This window comes from Papilio xuthus, unplaced genomic scaffold, assembly GCF_000836235.2.
Source record: "Papilio xuthus unplaced genomic scaffold, Pxut_1.1 DF827756.1, whole genome shotgun sequence".
In the NCBI taxonomy this organism is placed as follows: domain Eukaryota; kingdom Metazoa; phylum Arthropoda; class Insecta; order Lepidoptera; family Papilionidae; genus Papilio; species Papilio xuthus.
The window spans coordinates 1,747,363-1,770,259 of NW_013530893.1; the positions used below are offsets into that span (position 1 = coordinate 1,747,363).

At 31.7% G+C, this 22,897-nt stretch overlaps 2 protein-coding genes across 3 annotated transcripts in view; one reads left to right on the plus strand and one right to left on the minus strand.

The window, feature by feature from the left end:
* Positions 1 to 22,897, minus strand: part of LOC106116292 (ABC transporter G family member 20) — a 55,925-nt gene that overhangs the window by 20,583 nt on the left and 12,445 nt on the right. Inside the window, exons 1-2 of one of the 2 annotated variants that reach the window (XM_013310061.1) lie at positions 13,162 to 13,199; positions 2,732 to 2,779 (exon numbers count right to left, since the gene is read on the minus strand). The gene's annotated coding sequence lies outside the window, so the exon portion shown is untranslated. Of the gene's footprint in view, positions 1 to 2,731; positions 2,780 to 13,161; positions 13,200 to 22,897 lie in introns of those variants that run through there. The other variant, XM_013310062.1, reaches the window with a different exon arrangement.
* osy (ABC transporter oskyddad) overlaps positions 20,397 to 22,897 on the plus strand; it is a 30,216-nt gene continuing 27,715 nt past the window's right edge. The window contains exon 1 of the mRNA XM_013310060.1: positions 20,397 to 20,516. The gene's annotated coding sequence lies outside the window, so the exon portion shown is untranslated. The remainder of the gene's footprint in view (positions 20,517 to 22,897) is intronic.

Consider the following 22,897-nt stretch of genomic DNA (forward strand, 5'->3'; position numbering starts at 1 on the left):
TGAAATGTAATAAAAAGTTATCGATATAAGTTGATTGTTGAATAAAAGTAAGTCGTGAACATGAAAATAGAGTTAAAGAACGAATAAAATTACGTTAAAGAATAAAAAAATTGTTACGTTCTTTATAATAAATCATAATTATAGTTTTAAAACACTATCATCATCAGTTCACTATACGTCCCCACTGATGGGCTATGAGCCTAACCTAAGTTAGGGGTGACTAGGCCATAATCAACTTAGGCCTACTGCGGGTTGATTTCACACATATCTTTGAATCTCTTTTTAGATATATGCAGGTTGCATCACGATGTTTACCTTCACTGTAAGAACATCGGATAAATGTACAGATTTAAATCGAAAAACACATTGGTACATTGCGGGATTCGAACCCAGGATCTGTAGATTGTAAATAAATGCTTAACCCCTACGCCACTGACGCTCCAAACACTATGAAATGACAAAGCAATATCTAGTGTCACTAACCGTTGATGTCTGACTAGCATTTCTATATAAAACATATCGTCATCCCTGTCTTTATCATGAAGTAAGTCAGGGGCATACTCTAGTATATCTTACAACATATAAATTGCATCTGATAAATTATTACGTTATCATATAATGTGGCATTAAATATTCAGCAAGTCACTTTATGTATCTTATGTACTATTACATAATTTAATGGACGGACAGTGCCTATTTTTATATATTTAAAACTTAATATGAAGCAACGAAACCTCTTTATGGCATGTATTATTTTGTTAGTACGCAATGTGCTTGTGTTATCTATTAAAGCAATTGATTGCTGAATAAAAGATGGCACATAGATATTTGATGTTCGGTTTTTAATAACCACAGTGGAAATCTATACTAAGATATAGTTAAATCATAATACCTCTGCAATGAATTGAAAGAAAAACGTCGTGATGCCTATACATATCTGGGAAAAATTCAAAGATATGTGTGAAGACAAGCCGCACTGGGCCAGCATTGAATATGGCCTAGTTACTACTAACTTTGGGTAGGCTCCGAGTCCCTCAGAAGTTTTGTTTAACGCTTTTATATTTGATGAATATTTTGATCGAGAAATATGATAAATTATTTTTATAATAGAGCTAATAATTTCTTCAATAGAGATATCATAGACCATTCTTTTAGGGTTGCTATATTATAAGGTTTTGCCCGCGATTTTCTTCGCGCGGAATTAAAAAAAAACAGTAATAAATATAGTCTATGTTACTCAGTTTTAATGTAGCTATCTAATAGCAAAATAATTTTTGAAATCGGTCCAGTAGTTTTTGAGTTTTTTCGATACACACAAAAATACAAATCTTTCTTCTTTATATGTAAGTATGTAGATATAGATATACATTGCGAACTATAGATGGATTATTTGGGTAAATATGGATGTGGAGGTAATGACGAGTATGCCAAGGCTATGCCAAATTGGAATAGTAATTGTCTTAAGCCTTCGTAATATTCTGTAAATGCCATTACTGTTTTTTTTAACTAGTTTCTTTGCGTGTAACCGAAAATAATCGCGTGTTTGTAATTATTACATTGTATTGTCCAGTGTATATTAAGCGTTAAAAAAGTCAAGGATTGGCAGTTTAAGAGATTAATAAATATGACGAATGTACAGTGAGCTGCGCAAATGTGTTTGCAACAATACTTTAGACTCTTGTTATGTATTCATCGTTAGAAGTATATGGACGGATACGAGCGTATATATTTTTGGAATCGAAGACGTATACAAGTTTCTGAATTAATAAATGTATAAATATTAATGCAGCTGACTGTACATTTTTACATGTAGAGTTAAGAGAGATAAAGTATATAATGTTTTTAATCAATTGACAAGACTGTTTTCGTGCGTATTGTTCGGAAGGAAATCTGACAATGTGCCGGTGTATCGGCACAACACTAGCCTTACTAAAATATCAACGTTTATATCCTGTCACTAATCATTCTGACACTTGACTTTGTAACGAAAGTCATTCGCGCCGAATGATTCTAACGAATAATGTCTAAAAGTATTTATGTTTGTATATTTCAAACGAAATCATTCAAAAAGTCAATGTTTTCTTTTAAAGTACGTATTATAGAAAGAAATAATTTATTGACAGAAAGGATGTTCAAACTCAACCATAGAGTAACGGACTTCACAGTTCCGTTACACGCACTAGATATTTGACGATTGATTTGTTTGGTATTTGCTTGAAAACATCGTAATTGTAATTATAAACTTTACACTTAACAACATAAGGTTTATAATACGATGTGGAATTGACATCCAATAGTTTTATTTGTTTAAAGATACAGTTAACGTATTTAACATAGGACATCATCTCCATACAAATAAAAATCAATTTATTTTAGTACAAAGAGTTTTGATGACATTTTAGTATAGCTCATTGAGGCATGTTCTTAATAAATCTAAAAATTAAATTAATTTGTTAAAATATTCATTCATTTTATTCATTTTTCATTTACAGGTTTTATGGAATTTAGATGGATGGATGTATGTTTGTTTGAAGGCCTCCAGAACGGCTCAGTGGATCTCGATGAAATTTGGCACTTAGAACTTAGAAAATAATCTGGAAGAACACATAGGTTACTAATTATGTTTTTTTTTAATTCTGCAGGAATAGAGCCAAGGGCGACAGCTAGTATTAAATAACATGCATTGATAAATTCAACACAATTAAGTTAAAATATTTATTATAATAATTACCTTTACAATGGAGTCTTCTTATCTCAAAATAGAATTCCCGAAAATAATCTGTAAACAAAAAAAAAAAACAAATTTTAATATGCATACAGATTAAATATAACGAAGTTCAAAAGAATCAGTGCATTTCATCATATTCAGAATTACGTAAACATTATAATTGTCTTCTTTTATAATTAGCAAAAAAATATATTTTATTCATATTTTAAAATTCTTCACAGATAAATATCAGAATATGCATTTGTTTTTACTAAAATTATGTTTGAATTATTAAATATAAATTGTAGTTAATTAAATAAAAAAAAACACGTAAAACTTTAGGTAATCTCGTAAAAACTAAAACATAAAAATAGTCTAACGCTAAAGTATATTATGTTGATTTATGCTCTAAAATATTGTAAAAATAACCTCAAAATGTACACTAGTTTCTCTTTCACACATAATAACACCACGAAATACAATTTTTCTTGATAAATCTCTTTGTATTAGTATTAAATATAGAAATTAATAACTAATTTATTATTAAGAAGTAATTAAAGTACACAGAAACGTCAAACACGACGATTAAAATATAGATTATAAAAACATAGTCATCCAATAATTTGCTTACATTAAAATTACTCGTGTGAAAAGAAATATACCTTTAAAAGTAGGTCACAAAACTTATCGTTTACATTGATTTATAAAAAAAAACAACATTTTAATCAGCACTTTTTAACATTTCAAAACATTTTCTATTTAGTATTAATAATTATTTATCGTAATAAACAATTAAATACACATTCACTGTTAAAGAATCGTGCTCGAATGACATATGTATAATTGACGTCAAATGATTGTCATGCGTTTGGAAGGTAGCCACGATTGACTGAAATATATGCAAATATAAGACACTGATTTCCAAAGTCGTCTACAACCTCCCGCGGTATAGACCTGATAGTGGGTAGTTGATGGTGTTTTTTTATGCTATACTAGCAGTAGCCCGCGACTCCGTCCGCGTGGATATATAAAAAAACTTAATTAGTGTAGCCTATGTGTTCTTTCAGACTATGTAATATACGTATGTCAAATTTAATCGAGATCCGTTCAGCTGTTCTAGAGATATCTTCAAACACCCATCCAACCATATCACATCCATTTAAACATTCGCATTTATAATATTAGTAAGAAAAAAATAAAAAAAAAGAATAAATAGTATCCTATGTCTGTCTCCTGGCTCTAAGCTACCTCCTCACCAATTTTCAGCTATATCGGTAAAGCCGTTCTTGAGTTATAAATAGTGTAACTAACACGACTTTCTTTTATATATATATACGAGTAGATTAACTTGAATATTCACAAAAATTGACTATTTTGGAATATTAGAAACTAGCTGCCACCCGCGACTCCCTTCGCGCGTATTAAAGTAAAACGTAATTAGCAGCCTTATGTGTTCTTCCAGACTATGTTCAACATTAATGTCAAATTCCAGCGAGATCCATGGAGCCGTTATGGAGATATCTTCCATCCATCCATCTATCCACTCGCATTTATAAGTAAGATAGCAAGATTTAGTACCATTGGGTTTATTAAATTTTTAGGGAGTTAGGCAATAAAGTCTAATTTTATGATCTTGACGAAGTATTGACAATATTATAATAAAGAATTTAAAATCTATGGGTTGATTGAATAATGTTACCCTTGACATCACTTTATTGACTTGCATTGACATATATCGTCATCTCTTACGTTCTCTTTGAAAATACAGAGACAACTAATATGTCTTAAAAAAATGACAATCTGGACGAATCACACTTTTAATAATACATTCATATTTTATGTTGTTAATATTCTAGAACATTCTTTAATTACTGCCCGTTTTATTTTGAATTAAAAAAGAATTTATGGCTTCGTAATAATTTTATTCTTATTTTAATATTTGCATTTATAATATCTGTAAGATAATACAAATATAAAAACTATTTTTGACGTATATACATATAAAAAACAATGCTTTTTGTAAATAGAATTACAATAATCCAAAACAGAACATATTACACGTTATGTTTGTTTTTTACTGCACAATTCCATTATTATTCTGTTTTTACTATGAGTACTATTATATATTCATACAAAATATATTGCCATCAATTTTTTTTTATATCATAAGGTGGTAAACGAGCGAGCGATCACATGAAATCGCTGAAATAGCGAAGTGACTGTTGCCCATAGACATACGCAATTGCATATGCGTTGCCTACCTTTAATCGACGGAGGAGAGGATGCACAGAAAGAAAATATTTCCATGCATCCTCTCATCCGGAAAGTCCACTTCCCATCCTCATAAGAAAAAGTGTAGGAAAGGAAAGGGGACTAAATTAGGCATCCGGGACGTACACTCATCAGACGAAACGCGGAATTGCTTCCATTTGACGCCTGTCTTCTGCGTGGTCGTGGTATTTCACCGGGCGAGCCGGGACAATTCGTGCGAAGATGTTAAAGCGGGCTCTACCACTGTTAAATATTGTTGTATAATACAATATTGTTATCTTCCTTTTTTTCATTGAGAGTGACAGAGATGACAATGTTTTCGTAAAAAGTTGCCGTACAAACTGACGGTAAGGGTATATACTCTTCATAACTGCCTCGTAACTTTCTAGAGCTATAACTAATGTGCGGTTTATGATAATAAAGAAATCTAATGTATGAAATATTAGATAAATCACAAAATATCATAATAATGCAGTAAGTATAAATACCATAATCATCATCAGCTCACTATACGTCCCCACTCGGCCTCGGAACCTAACTTAAATAAGGGGTGACTAAGCTACAGTCGACCGTGCTGAGCCAGTGCGGGTTGACTTCACACATATCTTTGAATTTCTTCGCAGATGTTTTCCTTCGCCGTTGAGCGTCAGATGAATGTCTATTCAAAAAATACATTGGTACATGTAGGGATTTGAACCCAGGATGTGTAGATTACAAGTCAAGTGCTAACCCGTGATATAAATTTTTCAATAATTAACATGAGGGCGAAATGTCAAGAAACGAAATTAAGAAAATCGATTGGCCATAGGCCACTAGGTCAGTTTTTTTTTAAATATAAAAGCAGACGAAGTCGCGGACGACAGCTAATTATAATAGCTGTAAGTAAAGAAAATATGAAAAAATTTACAAAATAGAAATTTATCGTGGAATTGTAAATGATTAGTTTATTTTACTAGACGATATTTGTCTGGCAGTTTATACCTGGTCAGATTATAAAGTAACTAATTTCACAATTGATTGGTGACATAGCCAGTTCATATAATATGTTATAATACCGGAAGGATTTAACACACGGAAGTAACAACGTTACTATGGGGCTTCGTTTTCTTGTGCGTATGTGCTTTATATAATGTTAAGTAAATGAGCTGTTCAAATTCCTTCATATTTCACTCTTATTTTATAAATTTTAGTGATAAAAATTATTGTTTTAATTTTTGGAACATCATGTATCATTCGATTTTATTGAAAACCTAAATTAATAAACAAAAGGACAATAAACTCCTTACTAGTCTTTTTTTATTTATTTTATGGAAGTTGTGGTATGTTAAAATAATGGCAGGTAAGGTTATGTATGAGAAAAAAATATTTTACCAAAACTGTTTTGGAATTTACGAGCTTCGAGCGCAAATTTAAGTTCGTCTATGATTTAATTTAGGGTAGGTTATACTGTCGTAACGTTAATTGAAGTAACAGATTTTAGCACAGGTCTTAGGACCGTGGAAATCCACGCTAGTAACTTCAATTAAATTCAAATATTCTATTTGTTATTAATACAACTATACGCACATGTAAACCTACTTTCATTTTTCTTAAACGCAAAATTATAACCTAAAAAAGTGTTACATAATAGTTATTAAGAAAAAAAAGTTCAATCAACTTAAATCCACTACCATTTGCCAATTGGTATGCTCAATCGAGTTTTATATTCAACACTCGAATCTAGTGAAATTAACCTTGGGTTTAACTCATTCAGTTCACGTTTTCGAGTGTAATGTGAGTGCCCTTGGTAAGGTGCATTTGTAACGTACAAAATGGCGGATATATATTCTATAAGAGTGTAAGGAAGACGTGTGGGGTGAAGAGATGTAGATTTGCAATCACTTGGCACGTATTGTTACTGTTTGCAAATCGGAATGTTTCGTCTAAATCAGAAGCAATCTTTTATTTATTTACTAGTTGAACACACGTTTAAGGCCAATAAAATATTGTGAAATAATGATATAGTGTAGGCTATCAAATATTATATACAAACCCATGTCCAGTGTTTTAAGTACACACGGGTGACATTAATAACTGTTTTATGTAAAACTAGCTATCGCCCGCGACACCGTCCGCGCGGAATTGAAAATAAACTAATTAGTAATAGGCTACTTATTAGGTTTTTTTAAATCATCCATCTAAACATTTGCATTTATAATATTAATAAGATAAGTAAGAATAGTAACATAGGTTCCTCAATCAGTTCTTTGACTTAATTTTTTTAATATCGTAATTTCAAATTGTAAACATTTTATGATATAACAGCCTTAAATTACTTACTAGCTGTCTCTCGCGACTCCGTCCTCGCGGAATTAAAAAAAAACTTAACTAGTCGCCTATGTGCTCCTCCAGACTATGTTCTACATCTATGACAAATTTGAGCAAGATCCATGCAGCTGTTCTGGAGGTACCTTCTCTATCTCTCTCTCTCCCTAGCTTGCATTCCACAAGGTGGTGGGGTCAGCTTTCCCAATCCGTCTCTTCCACTTCGCTCTGTCCATGACATCTTCTTCTGAGACTTGGCACTCACTCATGGAGTACCTTCTAACAAACATAAGTCAATACAAACCTTCGTATTTATTTAGTAAGAAGTAAAATAATAAGATTTGTTTTTAAAGATATTTGTAAATGTGTCATCCTGATACTGTATGCATATCTTACATCGTGTTACAAATACGTCTTAATTTAATAGCCACTGAATCAAGTTCACTAGATGTGTCTTCAGTTTTATAAACACTTTGTACGCGACTGTCTGCGCAGTATAAAACGTGCAAACATCCGGACACAATGTTTTCCTTGTAATCTGAACAATGGATAATTGACAAAGTTTGTATTGATCGGTCTCGTATCGAATTTAAACTGACTGGCAGCTTTAAAAGTACCTATTGTAATCTTTTAACACCCGTGCATTACCGGGTACGTCTTTGACTTTACGAGATAGGATCTGTCAAGCACATTACACTCTGTCAAATTAAAAAAGAACAATTAATTAGAAACTTGCTTGCTTCTGTGTTTAAAGTTTATTAAGATGTTTTAACTTTCTTTTTACTTTAAAGTTTTCCAAAATTGAAAGAATTTATTTAGTATACAGCGGCTCATTGCTTAGTCCTTTTCTCTATAGTCAATAGTTACTATAAATGGGTAACTCGTTTAAGTCTTTTGTATGGTACTGTTTTAAAATATTTTATCAATTTAGTTATTTTGTTATTTTAAAGTAACTAAATTTAGTAAATTAATATATCTCCTTTTTAATTGTTTAATAATAATAGCTTTCTAGACTAGACGGTGAAGGAAAACATCGTGATGCAACCTGCACATATCTGAGAAGAAATTCAAAAGATATGTGTTCACGAGCAAATAAAAAGTGCAATGTTGATAAAAATACAAGTTTCGTTGTAAAAGAACTAGATGGCGCTGCTCTATTTAAAAGCACGCTAGCATTTTGTTTTACTGTTTTGTTGTGATTGCGCTTAACGCTAATTAAACGACTCATCCACCCGACCTTTTTTTGTATCATTTATTATTAAGGGTCCCGGGGCTTTTTGGGTTCCTGTACAATATGTGTGAAGTCAATCCGCACTTGACCAGCGTGGTTGATTATAGCCTAGTCACCCCTAACTTAGTGTAGGCTCCGAGTTCCTCGGTGGGGACGTATAGTGAGCTGACGATGAGACTAGACTAGGCAAACTAGATTAAGGTAGACTTTATTTATGTACTATTCGTACATATTACAAATTCTTATTCCCATATTAATCAATTACAATATATAATAAAGAATAATAAAATAATACCATCAATTATAAAAAAAACTAAACGTTTATACATAAAAATATGTGTTTTTATCTAACAATCAGGATAAGGGATTGGTTAATAAAAATAGTGGTTTGTATGTTTGTACCGTATATGGTCTAGAAAAGACATTGAAAGAAGATTAAAATTAGGCTTATGACATACATACTTCTCAGGTAAAATGCTGAATAACATCCTGTACACGTCTGTCTTCTGTTTGGTCGTGGTATTGCCGACGAGCCAGCCAATTCGTATACACAGATGTCACTGGCATCTACCACTGTTGCATTAAAACTAAACGATGTATGCTTGAATAATATGTGCTTATTTAACAGATTTTGCTACTATCTTAAGTTTCGAAACGGACAAAGTTTGAACAATAGCTAGTAAATGAATAAATCCAAAACAGGTTACAGACATACATACTGATGGTCAACAAAATGATCGTATGTGGGTTTCATTTTATCTTTTCGAGGTACGGAACCCTAATAAAACTAACCTATAAAGTCAGAAGTCATTAATTATGAATTAAATATTATAAATATGTATGAATATAAATCATGGTGGATAACAAGTATTGAATAAATATTTATTAGAGTAATTTACTGGTGCATACCTAAAGTGTAATATAATTAATTAACTAGGGTGACGCAGCGACCTGAAGTGGACCTTGGCCTCCTATAGCAATCTCCACTTTCCCCGATCCCGCGCCGTCCCAGCCCAGATCAGAATATATATTTTTTTGTGACTGAATTGCCACTGTTTGCCTTGAAAAGACATTTACAGCTTCACCGGGATTGAGGTGAACCTCGGCTCCCGAAGATATCCGTTTCATCTATCCAGTGATACCACGGACGGCCTACTGGGCGACAACCACTGGGTCGTCTTATGTATTTGCGTTTTATACCCTGAACATCATTTATTTTATTCATACTAGACCATTTGCCACATATCTGTGATGAAATTCAAAGATATTTAAAGTAATCACAAGATCTGATTCGTTGACTAAAGCTCTTAGTTCTTTCCAGATTTTAAGATAAACATAACAACATCATAATATTTTATATTTATTAGACAGAGGTTTTTTTAGAAGATAAGGAAAATTGGCTACAGATAAATCCCTTGACGAAAAAAAGCAAAATCAAAACGTTTATTCCCACTTCGAGGTAAATGAATCATAATATTTGTCATACACCCTTTTGCCCGCGTCTTCGTCTATGCGGAATTAAAAATTGTTAGAAATAAAATCCGAATTTATGCCGGTGACAGTTGACTTGGTAACGAAAACGCGCCATTCACGCCAAAGAATTCTAACTTATAATGTCTATAATATTGTAAATTAACTGTGTGTTATTTGAGACTAAGTTCTACATCGATATCAAATTTGATCCTGTTCCATGAAGTTGTTCTAACGATATCTAATAACCACCCATCCAAAACATTCGCATTTATAATATTAGTAAAAAACCGGCCAAGTGCGACTTGGTCATGCGCACTTAGTGTTCCGTATCTCTAGGCGTTCATGAGGAAAGGGGAAGTTTAATTTAGTGTTTTTATTTTATAACTGGCTGTCGCCCGCGACTCCGTCCGCGCGGGATTAAAAATAGATTTTGGCTGATTCTCAAACATACTCAATATGCTCACAAAATTTCATGAGAATCGGTCAAGCCGTTTCGGAGGAGCATTGGAAGGAACGAAAATTATGACACGAGAATTTTATATGTTAGATGTAATTAAAAATTTACTTTACCTGTACTATAAGACGTTGCTTCGTACCTAATTACAAGATTCTAAGTTCACGGGAACCTCTTGATTTTGATACCCTTATGAGTGTTAAATTTGCTGTAATTTGCGGCTGTATATTAGAAGCGTTGGCTTAGATGTTTGATTTTTTCACAGCTCTAAGGGACAGTAGACCTGAAGTATAAAGCTGGACTTTATATGAAATATAAATTCCAGCTTTATACTTCCATGCGATCTGAGAAAAAGGATCTTGACAGACAGACGGACGGGAAATAAAGTATATTGGTTTCCGCTTTTTTCTTTTTAGGTACAGAATCCTAATAATATGTTTTACACTCTGCTTATTTTATATTAAGTATTAAAGCTATACGTCTGCGGCATTTTATCTTTTTTATTTTTTTACTTTTTATTAAAAATTACCATATTTATTTTGACATCCTGTACCTAAATACCTAAAAGATTTTTTTTGATGAATACCTCAATAGCGGTAAGAATTCGTATATTATACGATAATTATCTTTTCCATAGATGTAAACATGCATTTCTTTCTTTATTTTTTCTTTACAGTTTCAGTTGAACAATGAATACGCTACCGCATTACGTTATTATATATAATATAAAAATGTTAATTATGTTTTTATATTAATTATAGTATAATTAAAGATTTATTATAAAAGCAAAGGAATCCATTGTTATACTGACAGATGAAAAAAAAACCTATAAAGTAATTCTATCACGGAAGACTGAAAAGAATGTTTATTACTTTATTATGGAAATCAAGTTAATAGTTCTGTTGACAATTTGATTGTTATTTATTACCCGTCCGATTCTGGAGAGTAATGTTTTTTGCACGTTTGAATGTTTTATGTACGTGGATACATTTTTATTATTGTAAGTTTCATTGTGACAGTCTGTAGGCTATGATTGAAGAGATTTTGCGTGTTATATTCGGTTTGATTCATCCTTACTGTTAGGAAGAAAATCCGACACTGTATCGGCAATACTAGCCTTACTAAAATATCGACGTTTATGTCCCCTCACTAAACATTCTGACACTTGACTTGGTAACTAAAGCGCGCCGTAAAACTACTGTGTCATGGGCAATATTACATCTTTAAAGCAAACTGAAGGGAATCATATTCAAAATTAATCAAAAATGAGTTCCTTATCAACTGTTTATAAAAAAAAAAATTACAAGAAAAAATGATTTTTTGGATTTTTTGTGTTTACACACGCGAAAAAATTGTTAGCAGTTTTTAGCTTTACAAGCGCACCGGGCTAGATTACTGCGATGCCTCTCTTTGGGTGATCAACAGGGTTACGTGAAACTTTGAAATAAGCAAACCTTTTGCGCCTCTTCCTGCCCATCGCCCTGGGCGGTAGCCCAAAAATAACGCCGGCCCAGGACTTTATCATTTAAATATATCAAACATGCGTACATAGTCTTTTATCTTTTTTAATTGCCAAAAATATGATCCAGAGATTTTGAGATTTTATTATAATTAAGTTTCCAATACCAAAACATTCGCAAAAAGATTGTTATCTCAGTTTTTTCAACGAAAATGAAAGGGATGACAATATTACGTTTTTATTTGTTTCGGTAGTGGCAATGGGACCACTATTACCAGTGTTAGTGGTCGCCTATTCTTCGAAAGTCGACTGTAATTCAACCAATTTTAATTGCTTTTTTTAATTTAAACTATTTTCACTTTTATCCGTTCGCGCAATTTTCTTAAAAAAAGTACACAGTTTTCACGTATTAATAAAATGATTTATGTATGTTTAGCACTTTAGAATACTTAATAATTTGAAGTATATTTGAAGAATACTTCAAAGAAGTCTTATACGAGACCTTGGTTTATTTACTGATACTCGAGAATACTAATAGTATGGTATAAAACATAACTTATAATGACAATATTAATGTCATTGCAAATAGAGTTTAAGGACTTATTCTAAGAAGTAACTGGTACTATTCAATTGACTAAAAAAAAACTTAGTTCTAAGCTGCCTGTATTTCGTAAAAAAGTTTATATAGTAATATAAAAAATTAAAAAGTGATTTGCAAATAAAATGTCGTTTATTTACTAATATAAAAACAGTATAATATTTTAAATAATATTTAACATGCAATATTTAAAAAAAATGTTTTTAGACATATTTTATTACTATTAAAATTGATGCAATGCAAATTGTTTAAATTGATAGTTGCCTTCCTTTCGCGAAGAATAAAAAAAACTTAAATAGCCTATGTGTTCTTCCAGATTATTTTCTATATCTATGCCAAATTTCAGCGAGATCCATAGTCGTTCTGGAGATACCATCCAACAAACATCCATCCAAACATTCGCATTTATAATATTAGTAAGATAAACACATCAACAAGAGTTTATGTAAAAGCTTTTATTACACAATAACTAAGCATGACGTTAATTTTTAAATGAGACCGTGTTACTTAACTTTGACATAACACCGTTGTCAGTTTTTTACCACACAGAAATAGTAATATCATATTAACAAAAAAAAAAATAACCTATAACAAATTGTTCCAATTCTTGCGCACAAATTAATATAATCTGTTTTTTTAATATAAAAAAAAAGAAATGCCTTACCGAAATTAGTGCCAACACCTTTTACTTTTTAAAACTGCCACTCACAAACACTAAAATTAATAATCTATGTTCTAAATTAAAACAATAAAAAAAAATCAAATAAGAATTAGAACGTCAATTTTAAACGGGCGCGCGATTTGTCAATCGTTTGAAAATGGAACGTTGAACTTTTTTAAACACGAGAACGGCGCGCGTCGTGTCCGAGACCGAAACGAAACTGCCAGCAATCGGACAGATCACTCTCTCTGTACCTAAACGAAGCGCCAAGAATCTTAAGATACGGCAAACGTCTCACGTAGATTAACAATAAAATAATAAGTTTATTTTTTTCAATCTGTCCATACAATAGATTTTTCCAGACCAAATTGACAATATACTTAGACGTTAACAATTATATTGTAATGAAGCAATTACTGCGCAGGATAACACATCACGAAAAATTTATGTTTCAATAAAATTTCAAGAAGAAGTAATAAATTCAATATTTAAATCCTATTTAATGCTTATTCATGGGAAACTTATAGATAAAGTTAGTTTCTAGTTCTATATTAAGTCTAATTCTAAGTGTTTAGCTTGCTGTAAGTGAACAAATTGTTACAAAATAGTAGTTTATTTTTATATTTTAAAATTAGTTTCCACTGCACGCAATACATTTTTATTTTATTTCTTTTCATAAGTTTAATTCTACTTTAAACATTTCGTTTATGTCCATTCTAATTGTTCATATGTCGTATATCGTTCGCAGTGACGTCACATAGAGACGCCTTTCTCTGTCATTGTTTCGGAATGCAATGCATCGGATAAATTTTTTATCATCTGCATGTGGTATACCTTTATTCATTAAAAAAAAATTGTCAATATCCAAAAAAAAATTGTTCGACCGATTAAGTTCTTTTCTTAAATTTGATTACGACATTTAGAATTCATGTCTTTTTTTTTGGTATCGAGGGGGAAAAGGTAGAGGAAAACCGAAGAAAGTATGAATTTATATGATGATAAGAGATGTATAGAAGGGACTGGATTCAGATATGACAATTATGTATGGAAGACTAGTATATACCGTCGATCCTCCGTAGTACAAAGAATAGGAAAATTAATAATTAAGCTAAGGTAAAAACCATTAAATTAATAAAATGTTATCATTATCACATCTAAATATTAATTAGATGAGATTGTAGTATAGATAGGTAATTTATATTATGTTTTTATTATTACCATTCTAAATTAACGCAGACTGTGTGCTAAATGTTTTATTAAATTTCTTATTATATTTGGTCAATATTAATTATTTCAAATTTTATATCTATATATAATCAAAATAAACTATAATCCTGTGTGAGGATTTAATTAATTTCTTCTTCAAAATTGAAATGAAACGTTTGAATATTAAATTTCTAATGGTTTTAATTTATACTAACGACATCTAGTACAAATCTCTGAAACCAAAAGAGTTTTAGTCGACGAACTAGGCAATATGTTAGTAGTACGCAAACTTTTGTATAGATGACACTCTTACACATTTGTTAAAAGAAATACATTTGCACACTGGAAAATAACAATTTAAATGCAATGTAATGTAATGCAAATATTTCAAATTGAGAAACTGCTATTATATTTTGACAGGCACTTCCCTTGTGAGTTTACATTTTTTTTCTTTTTCATATCTTTTCTTGTATCTAAGTTTTATTTTTTTTATATTTTATTTTGTTTGATTCTCGACTAATTGTCAAATCAATAACTACCACCTATTACATCGGAAAACTTTATAAAAAACGAATCCATTGAATTTTATTACAGTATAGAAATTGAATTCTGTCCGTTTTAATTTTAAGATTCTAAACTTTTTTAAATCAGGTAAAAGAAATTACCATTTAAATATTATACGTGAGTTAGTCATCTGTTTATTCAATCACTGGCGATATGATATTATTTCAATATTGTAATATTTCAACTCATGTAAATATATTTAACAGGCCAATACACCTTTTGGTGGTCATAACGACCTGCGTTTAATCCGGTTTTCTCATGTATCCGACCTTCATATCATTCTTCTTTAAAATAACATGTTTTGTTCAGTTGTTTCTGCTGTGAAAACCTATCTGCCACTTCACCTGACGTAGTTGCAACACAAGTCACGTGCGTCATTATTAGTGACCTATGTGGAACCACGTCGCGGGTAATAAGTCCATGATTTTGTTTGAATTTAGGACAACAAAGTATCGAATATATTTAAATTTAAATTACATCGCTTTTTAACCCGTACATATAAATGTATGTAAGCACGAGGATTATAAAAATTAAATTTTGTTCACATTTTAAAGTTGACTAAATAGTCAATAGTATTTTGAAGATAACTTTCGTCGTATGAGAAAAAAAGGTAATTATTCGTTTACGTGTATCTTGAAATGAAAATGGACTGGATATGAACGAGATTCTTATTAAATTAACGCGCATAAATCGTTTCTTTTGTTGTATTTTCTTGGTCACTCTAAAATCACGCTAGGTTGTTGCTCAGTTATCATGAATTTATTTATGAGTTGAATTAAGATGTGTAAACTTGGAATCAGTAATCAAAGAGTCCATTGACATGCCTGGTACTTTACTTTATCCTCCTTTTTAACATTATAATACAAGCAGACGGTAAAAATAGTTTTTTAATGAACAATAAAAAAACAATAGTGCCTACTGAAAAATTGATAGCAGATTTATTAAAAACTCCTGCGGAAGTATATTTGCAAATATTCTTGAAAATAAAAAGAGTATTTTACTGTAAGGCGCTTAGGATTTCGGAATTCACAATGTAAAATGTTTGAAACAAAAACACGATTCTTAATTACCTGTTTAATTCAAAACAGTTTCATAGATTTGTATGATTCAAGGTCATGGACGTCACCTTGAGATATTCCTGCTATTCTTATTCGCCGTCATATTTTAAACTCTCTAAAGCGTTTTATGCAGAATTTATGTTGTTTCTGCATAGCTCATTCATACGGGATTAACAAAGGCTAATTTTTTAATTCCAAACTGACGAATTCGAGAGCAAAAGCTACTAGGTAATATATTTGTAAATTTCTTATTGAAATATATAAAAGAAAGTCGTGTTAGTTACACTATTTATAACTCAATAACGGCTTCACCGATGTGGCTGAAAATTAGTGAGGAGGTAGCTTGGAGCCAGGAAACGGACATAGGATACTATTTATTCTTCCTTTGTTTTTAAATTTATATCTTGAAGAGCTGCTTTTTATTTAACTTACTAATATTATAAATGCGAATTTTTAGATGGATGTGATATGGATGGATGGATGGGTGGGCTAATTAAGTTTTTATATATCCACGCGGACGGAGTCGCGGGCGACAGCTAGTTAATAATACAGTTTAAATGTTTTGCGGTAAAATAATTTTAATTTCGTTTTACAGAATAATTGATACGAAAAGTTTCGAAATCATTCATCTGTCAACAAAAGGCGGGAAATTTAAATGGTTATATTTAATTGGTATATTCGAAAAATATGAACAAAAGTTTATGTTTGTTCTTTCACATGTATATTGCAGCAGAAATTATTTTTATTTAGGTAATAACGTTCAAATAAATGCCAATTCTAAAATATCTTTCTTCATTATATTATCATTAATTTATATAGAATGAATGAAAAGTAGAATTAGCGTTAGCTATTTCTAGTTAGAGCAATTGTGGCAATCGATGGGAGAGGTCTACGTTCAGTGGACGAATTAGGTCTGAATATGATGATGATTTCTAGTTAGAGTTTTTTTTTTACATTTCTATGGTTAACAAGACGTCATACCAAGGAAATAAAATCAAGTTATTAATAAACAATTAATGTCATTGTAATAAACGTAATTGTTAAACAATTTTCTCTAATTAACATCACGTGGTAGCGAATGTTTTGTTTTGCAATTCTATTAAAGCGTATACGCTAACTGACGGATTGTATTATACGGCCTAAATCTACAATCGATCTTTAATCTCGAACCATTTTTATTAACCCACGGAAGGTTTAATAAAATATTTTCAATGCATTTGCTTCAAATTTAACTGATTTAAAGATCATAATGGCAATTGATAAACACGATCTCTACTCAATTGAATACAGAGTAATTAAAATAATTATTAGCTGTTGCTCGCGAATACTTCCCCGCGGGACAAAAAAAAAATAGTAGTAGCCTATGTGTTCTTCCAGATTATGTTCTACATCTAATCCAAATTTCAGCGAGATCCATGCAACCGTTCTGGAGATACATACAAACATTCGCATTTATAATATTAGTAAGAATATTATTCGAATTATGATTTTGTCCGTATCTTTTAAAAACCGTATCTATAAAGTGTGTTTCACTTCAAAGAACAGCTGATTTTAAATGTCATTGACTCAGTAATACTTACAATATTAGCCAATGGCCGCGCGGAATTTTCCCGCGCTTGTTAGCGAGGACGGTGGTTTTTCCGTTTTGAAACATTTATAATTTCAACAATGCAATGCCATATTTGATTACCGTACTAATGGCTAAGGGTTTCCACTGGTTCAACACTCATTTACAAACATACTGTCATCCCTATCAAATACTTTGAAAAGATAGAGATAAAGATATATTTAAACAGCAGTGGAAATTCATGATGGTAATAATGCTGATGTAATTTAAAAACAAATGAAGCTACTATTCATTTAACCGCTAGCAAAGAATTAAAACAAAAAGTAGCCCATAATATGCCAGCACGTATCAGCACCTTTACGTCAAAATCAAAATCGGTACAGCGAAACAAACGCAGTTTTGCGGACAGACAGACAGACGATACGCTACTTACGACTTTATTTAATATACTAGCTGTCGCCACTGACTCCGTCCGCGCGGAATTATAAAAAAACTTAATTAGTAGCCTATATATACTTTCAGACTATGTTCCACATCTATGCCAAATTCCAGCGAGATCCATGCAATCGTTTTGGAGATATCTTGTAACAAATCCATCCATTCATCTAAACATTCGCATTTATAATATCGGTAAGATAAGTCGCAAGACGGACCGATGATTTGATCAAGGTTAAGTATCCAGGATGCGGGTAACATAAGACCAATCATGGCGAGTTGGGGAAGGCCTAAGCCTAGCAGTGTGCGTTATATAGCTAAAGAGAGAAGTTCCAAGTATGTCACTCAAAATTTACTTGGACATGATTAAATAGGATGCAATATTACTGAATATTTATTTAATTCTTTTATGTGCTTGATATACTTGAATGAGCTACTGTTTGTTGCTTCGCTTTCGATTGAGGTCGGACTGTCGTGCGATTGGCACGTATGGTAATAAGAATGTGTGAAAATACTCGTAAGACCTTGACGCGGTTGTGCTGACTTGTGAAAGAGAGAAATAACATTAATACGTAATTTTATTTTCAACATTTAAATAACTTGTTTTTATTTTATCAAAGATATAACACTAGTGGTCGCATGTAACTTTGTCAGCACGTAATAAAGCTAAGTTAGTTATACCTTACAGTAAAAGTCTTGTAAAAATCTGTTTAGTCATTTCCGTGATTACCCAAAACGAACTTGGATTTGAAGACAGACAGACAAATATATTGAAAATCGATATTTATGTTATGAGCTCTACATCATGCAGTAAACATGATTCAAATCCAGTCTTGTCTTATTACACATCATGTACTATTTTTTATTATGTACTAACTGTCGCCCGCGACTCCGTCCGCGCGGAATTAAAAAATAACATAATTAGTAGCCTTTGTGTATTAGTAATCTGAAAGAGACTATGTTCTGTATGTATGCCAAATTATACCGAGATCAGGTCAGTCGTTCTGGAGATACCTTCAAACAAACTTCCATCCATCCATCCATACATTCGCATTTATAATATTAGTAAGAGTAAGAAGTAAGGTTATAGTATAATCTTTTCTATAGTTACTGAAAATTGACTCTAAATCGATTCATTTTAGCATACCAAGCAGGTTGCCATTTTAAAAAAAAAAACCATTTTCATCCTTACAAAAACGTGTACAGAGATGTCGGGAGTGAGTTATTTTTATAAAACTGGTATTCCTTCACGTATTTTCGAGTGCTAAAAATTTAAATAAGGCAATCGAGAGTACCGGTTTTATTTTAAATGGTACAAAATCCATTTAGATTTGTATCGCTTTGGAAAACATGAAAATGCGTAAGTCACTAGATTTATACGTTTTTTTTATTTCTACGGAAGATGGAAATTCTAGTATAAAAAATCTCAATGTCTATCAAAGACGTCAACGTAAGAGACAAGGTTCTATAATGTGACCTTTAGTAAACGTCATTTTATAATGAGACTAGCTGTTGCCCGCGACTCCGTCCGCGCGGAATTAAAAAAAAACTTAATAAGTAGCATATGTGTTCTTCCAGACTATGTTCTATATGTGTGCCAAATTTACGTTTTGGAGATACGTTCAAACAAACATCTATCTAAACATTCGCATTTATAATATTAGTAAGACTGTTATAGATGAGTCTCAGGTGTTTTTTTACTTATTAATTAATATCACTGATAGCATTGGTTTTGTTATATTTAATTTAGATATCCATATGAAATCAATTATCTACGTAAAAATTTATTAGGGAGCTCGACTAATCCGTACTGGGCTAGTGACGTCACTCTTAACTAAGGGGAATACCGAGAGTGTGGTACTTTATACGAGACGTAATTGATGTTAAAAAGATTGAAATAGAAATCTATAATAATTTATATTATAAATAAAAATATTAAAACCCGTATAATATATAGATGCAACAATTTCTGTATATAAAGGCTAGAGACATATCTTACTAATATTATAAATGCGAAATGTTTGGGTGGATGGATATCTTTTAGAAGGTATCTTCAGAACAGCTGCATGGATCACGCTGAAATTTAGCATAAATGTAAAACATAGCCTGGAGGAACACATAGGCTGCTAATTAAGATTTTTTTAAACTCCAAGCGGATGGAATCGTTGACGACAGCAAGTAAGATTTAAATTAAAATATTTGATCTGTTTTGTGAAGCTCATAGCAGGAATAAGCAAAATAAGACTACTTATCCGTCACTAAGTTACGCTAACTTGTCAATGGATAATTGTTAACTTAATTTTAACTTTAACTCTTTGTAATATAGTCTAATTTTCTGAAATGTAAGTTGAAGGCAAGCAAGATACGAACTGCGCAAGAGCATTCTTCAAGTTCAGTGTTAGGTAAGTCTGCGCGGTAAGCGCACGTGTCTACGTCGTTTTTAAACGTTCCGAAATACGTAATTCTCAAGTGCTGTGTATTGTGCCATTATTTTTTATATGTGCTTGGATAAAGCTGTTTATATATAGGTAAGATAGATTATAATAAATAAATAATTTATTTTGTGCCAAAAATATTCGTGAATCATTTTGTTGGTATTAATAATTTGATTTAATCGTGTTAAGGCCAGATGTGGAATTCGTATGGCAATGATTTTTTTTAAATCTATTTGCCGATGGAAGTTTTATTATAGATTGGAATAAAATGGAATATAAATATTGAAGTTATTTAGAATGCGTCAAGCTATTTTATTAATTAACTCATTAGAGTTAAATATTTCTAGTATTGCTAATAGACGTAAATTATTATTTTTAAAGTGTAATTTTAGGTGTTTAGTAAAACAGGTTCGAATACTTAATAGTTAGTTTTAACTCATGTAATACTATTAAATCTTACTTCTTACTAATATTATAAACTAGCAGTCGCCCGCGACACCGGCTCATTATCATCAGTTCACTATACGTCCTCACTGAGGGGCTCGGAGCCTACCCAAAGTCAAGGGTGACAACCCATAGTCAATCTCGCTGGCACAGTGCGGATTGGTTGACTTCACATATATAATTGAATTTCTTCTCAGATATGTGCAGCATCACGATGTTTTCCTTCACCGTAAGAACGTCGGATAAATGTACATATGTAAATCGGAAATCGAAAAACTCATTGGTACATGGCGGGATTCGAACCCAGGACCTGCAGATTGCAAATCAAGTGCTTAACCCCTGAGCCACCGACGCTCAACACCGTCTGCGTAGAGTTAAAAAAAGTTAATAAGTAGCCTATGTGTTTTTCGAGACTATGTTCTACATCTATGCCAAATTTAACCGAGATCTATGCAAACGTTCCGGAGATAGTTTCAAACAAACATCCATCTATCCATCTAAATATTCGCATTTATAATATTAGTAAACTTAGTGAGCATGGTGTGTACAATAGGAGTATTTGTTAATGGGATTCGAACCCGTATACGTAGCGATAATAGTTCACGTTCACTTTATAACTATCATACATTTTATTCATTGAGGACTCGAATCAAATTATTATAATTTTAATTAACGATGTTAACCTTAATTTTTTCCACGTATTAGTAATTTCAAGTACATTTTTTATTTACAAGTAAAGTTTTTGTTATTTTTATGTCACAAAAACATTGATTATCATTTGTTATTCAAATCAGTTTTCGAACTTGAGCAAATAATTCACCTAAACCTGATGAAGATTTTCTCGAAACTTTTTCAACGTGAAATTTACCAAAAATTTTCGTATTAAGAAATATTTTTTAACTTTTATAATGTAAAATCTATAGAAAACATCTTATTATCTTTGTTGTATTTACAGTGAAAACTCATCTTATAAATGCTTAAGTTTTTAAAAAAACAAAACGACTATGCTTATTAAACTATTTGTAATACAGCAATATTTAACAGTGGTAGAGCTTGCTTTAACATCGCACTCATTGGCCCGGCTCGCCCGGTGAAATACCACGACCACACAGAAGACAGGCGTCAAGTGGAAGCAATTCCGCGTTTCTTCTGCTGAGTGTGCGTCCCGGAGGTCTAATTTAGTCCTCTTTCCTTTCCTACCCTTTTTCTTATAAGGAAAGGATGGCACCAAATATCAGCTAGATCCGTTAAGCTATTCAGATACTTCTAAAAACATCCATCCGTCATCTATTCATAAATTGGCATTTATAACATTAGTAACATGGCTACATCTTACCAACATATAAAATTCACGATTCTCGAAGAAAGTAAATAACTTTATGGGAATAACGACCTTTATAATGTTTTGCAACTGTCTTTTGTTTACCGTGTCTTTTAGTTGCAGCTGTATATTGAAATAGGTTCACATAAGCGTAATGTTGTCTTTGTTTTTTTCATAGACAATGAAAGGGATGGCAGTATGTTTTCAGTTGCATATGTCGACAGTGGAAACAAATTGTAGAGCCATGTCACGGTTAGTCTTCGGTGATCACGTTTAGGGATTGCTGTAGAGTATTGCGAGGTCGTTCGCGTTTTGCTTTTAGTATTCAAAGTTTTATACAACTATCACTTTGACAAATTTATTAACTAATCTGCTACCTACCGCGACGCCGTCTGCGCGCAATTAAAAAAAAACTTACATATTAGCCTATGTGTTTTTCCAGACTATGTTCTACTTCTATGTCATATTTCAGTGAGATCCATGCAGTAGTTCTGCAGATACCTAATAACAAACATCCATCCATCTAAACATTATCTTTTATAATATTAGTAAGATAGGAAGATGGTTTGTTTTTTTAATCATTTTTGCCAGTACGAGAGTGTTTAAAGATTCTACGGTCGGTGTAAGAGACAAGGATGTAATTCTTTTCTGGATTTATTTAATTCAGATCCAGTCCGTCATCTTACACATTGATTAAAATTAGTAATTT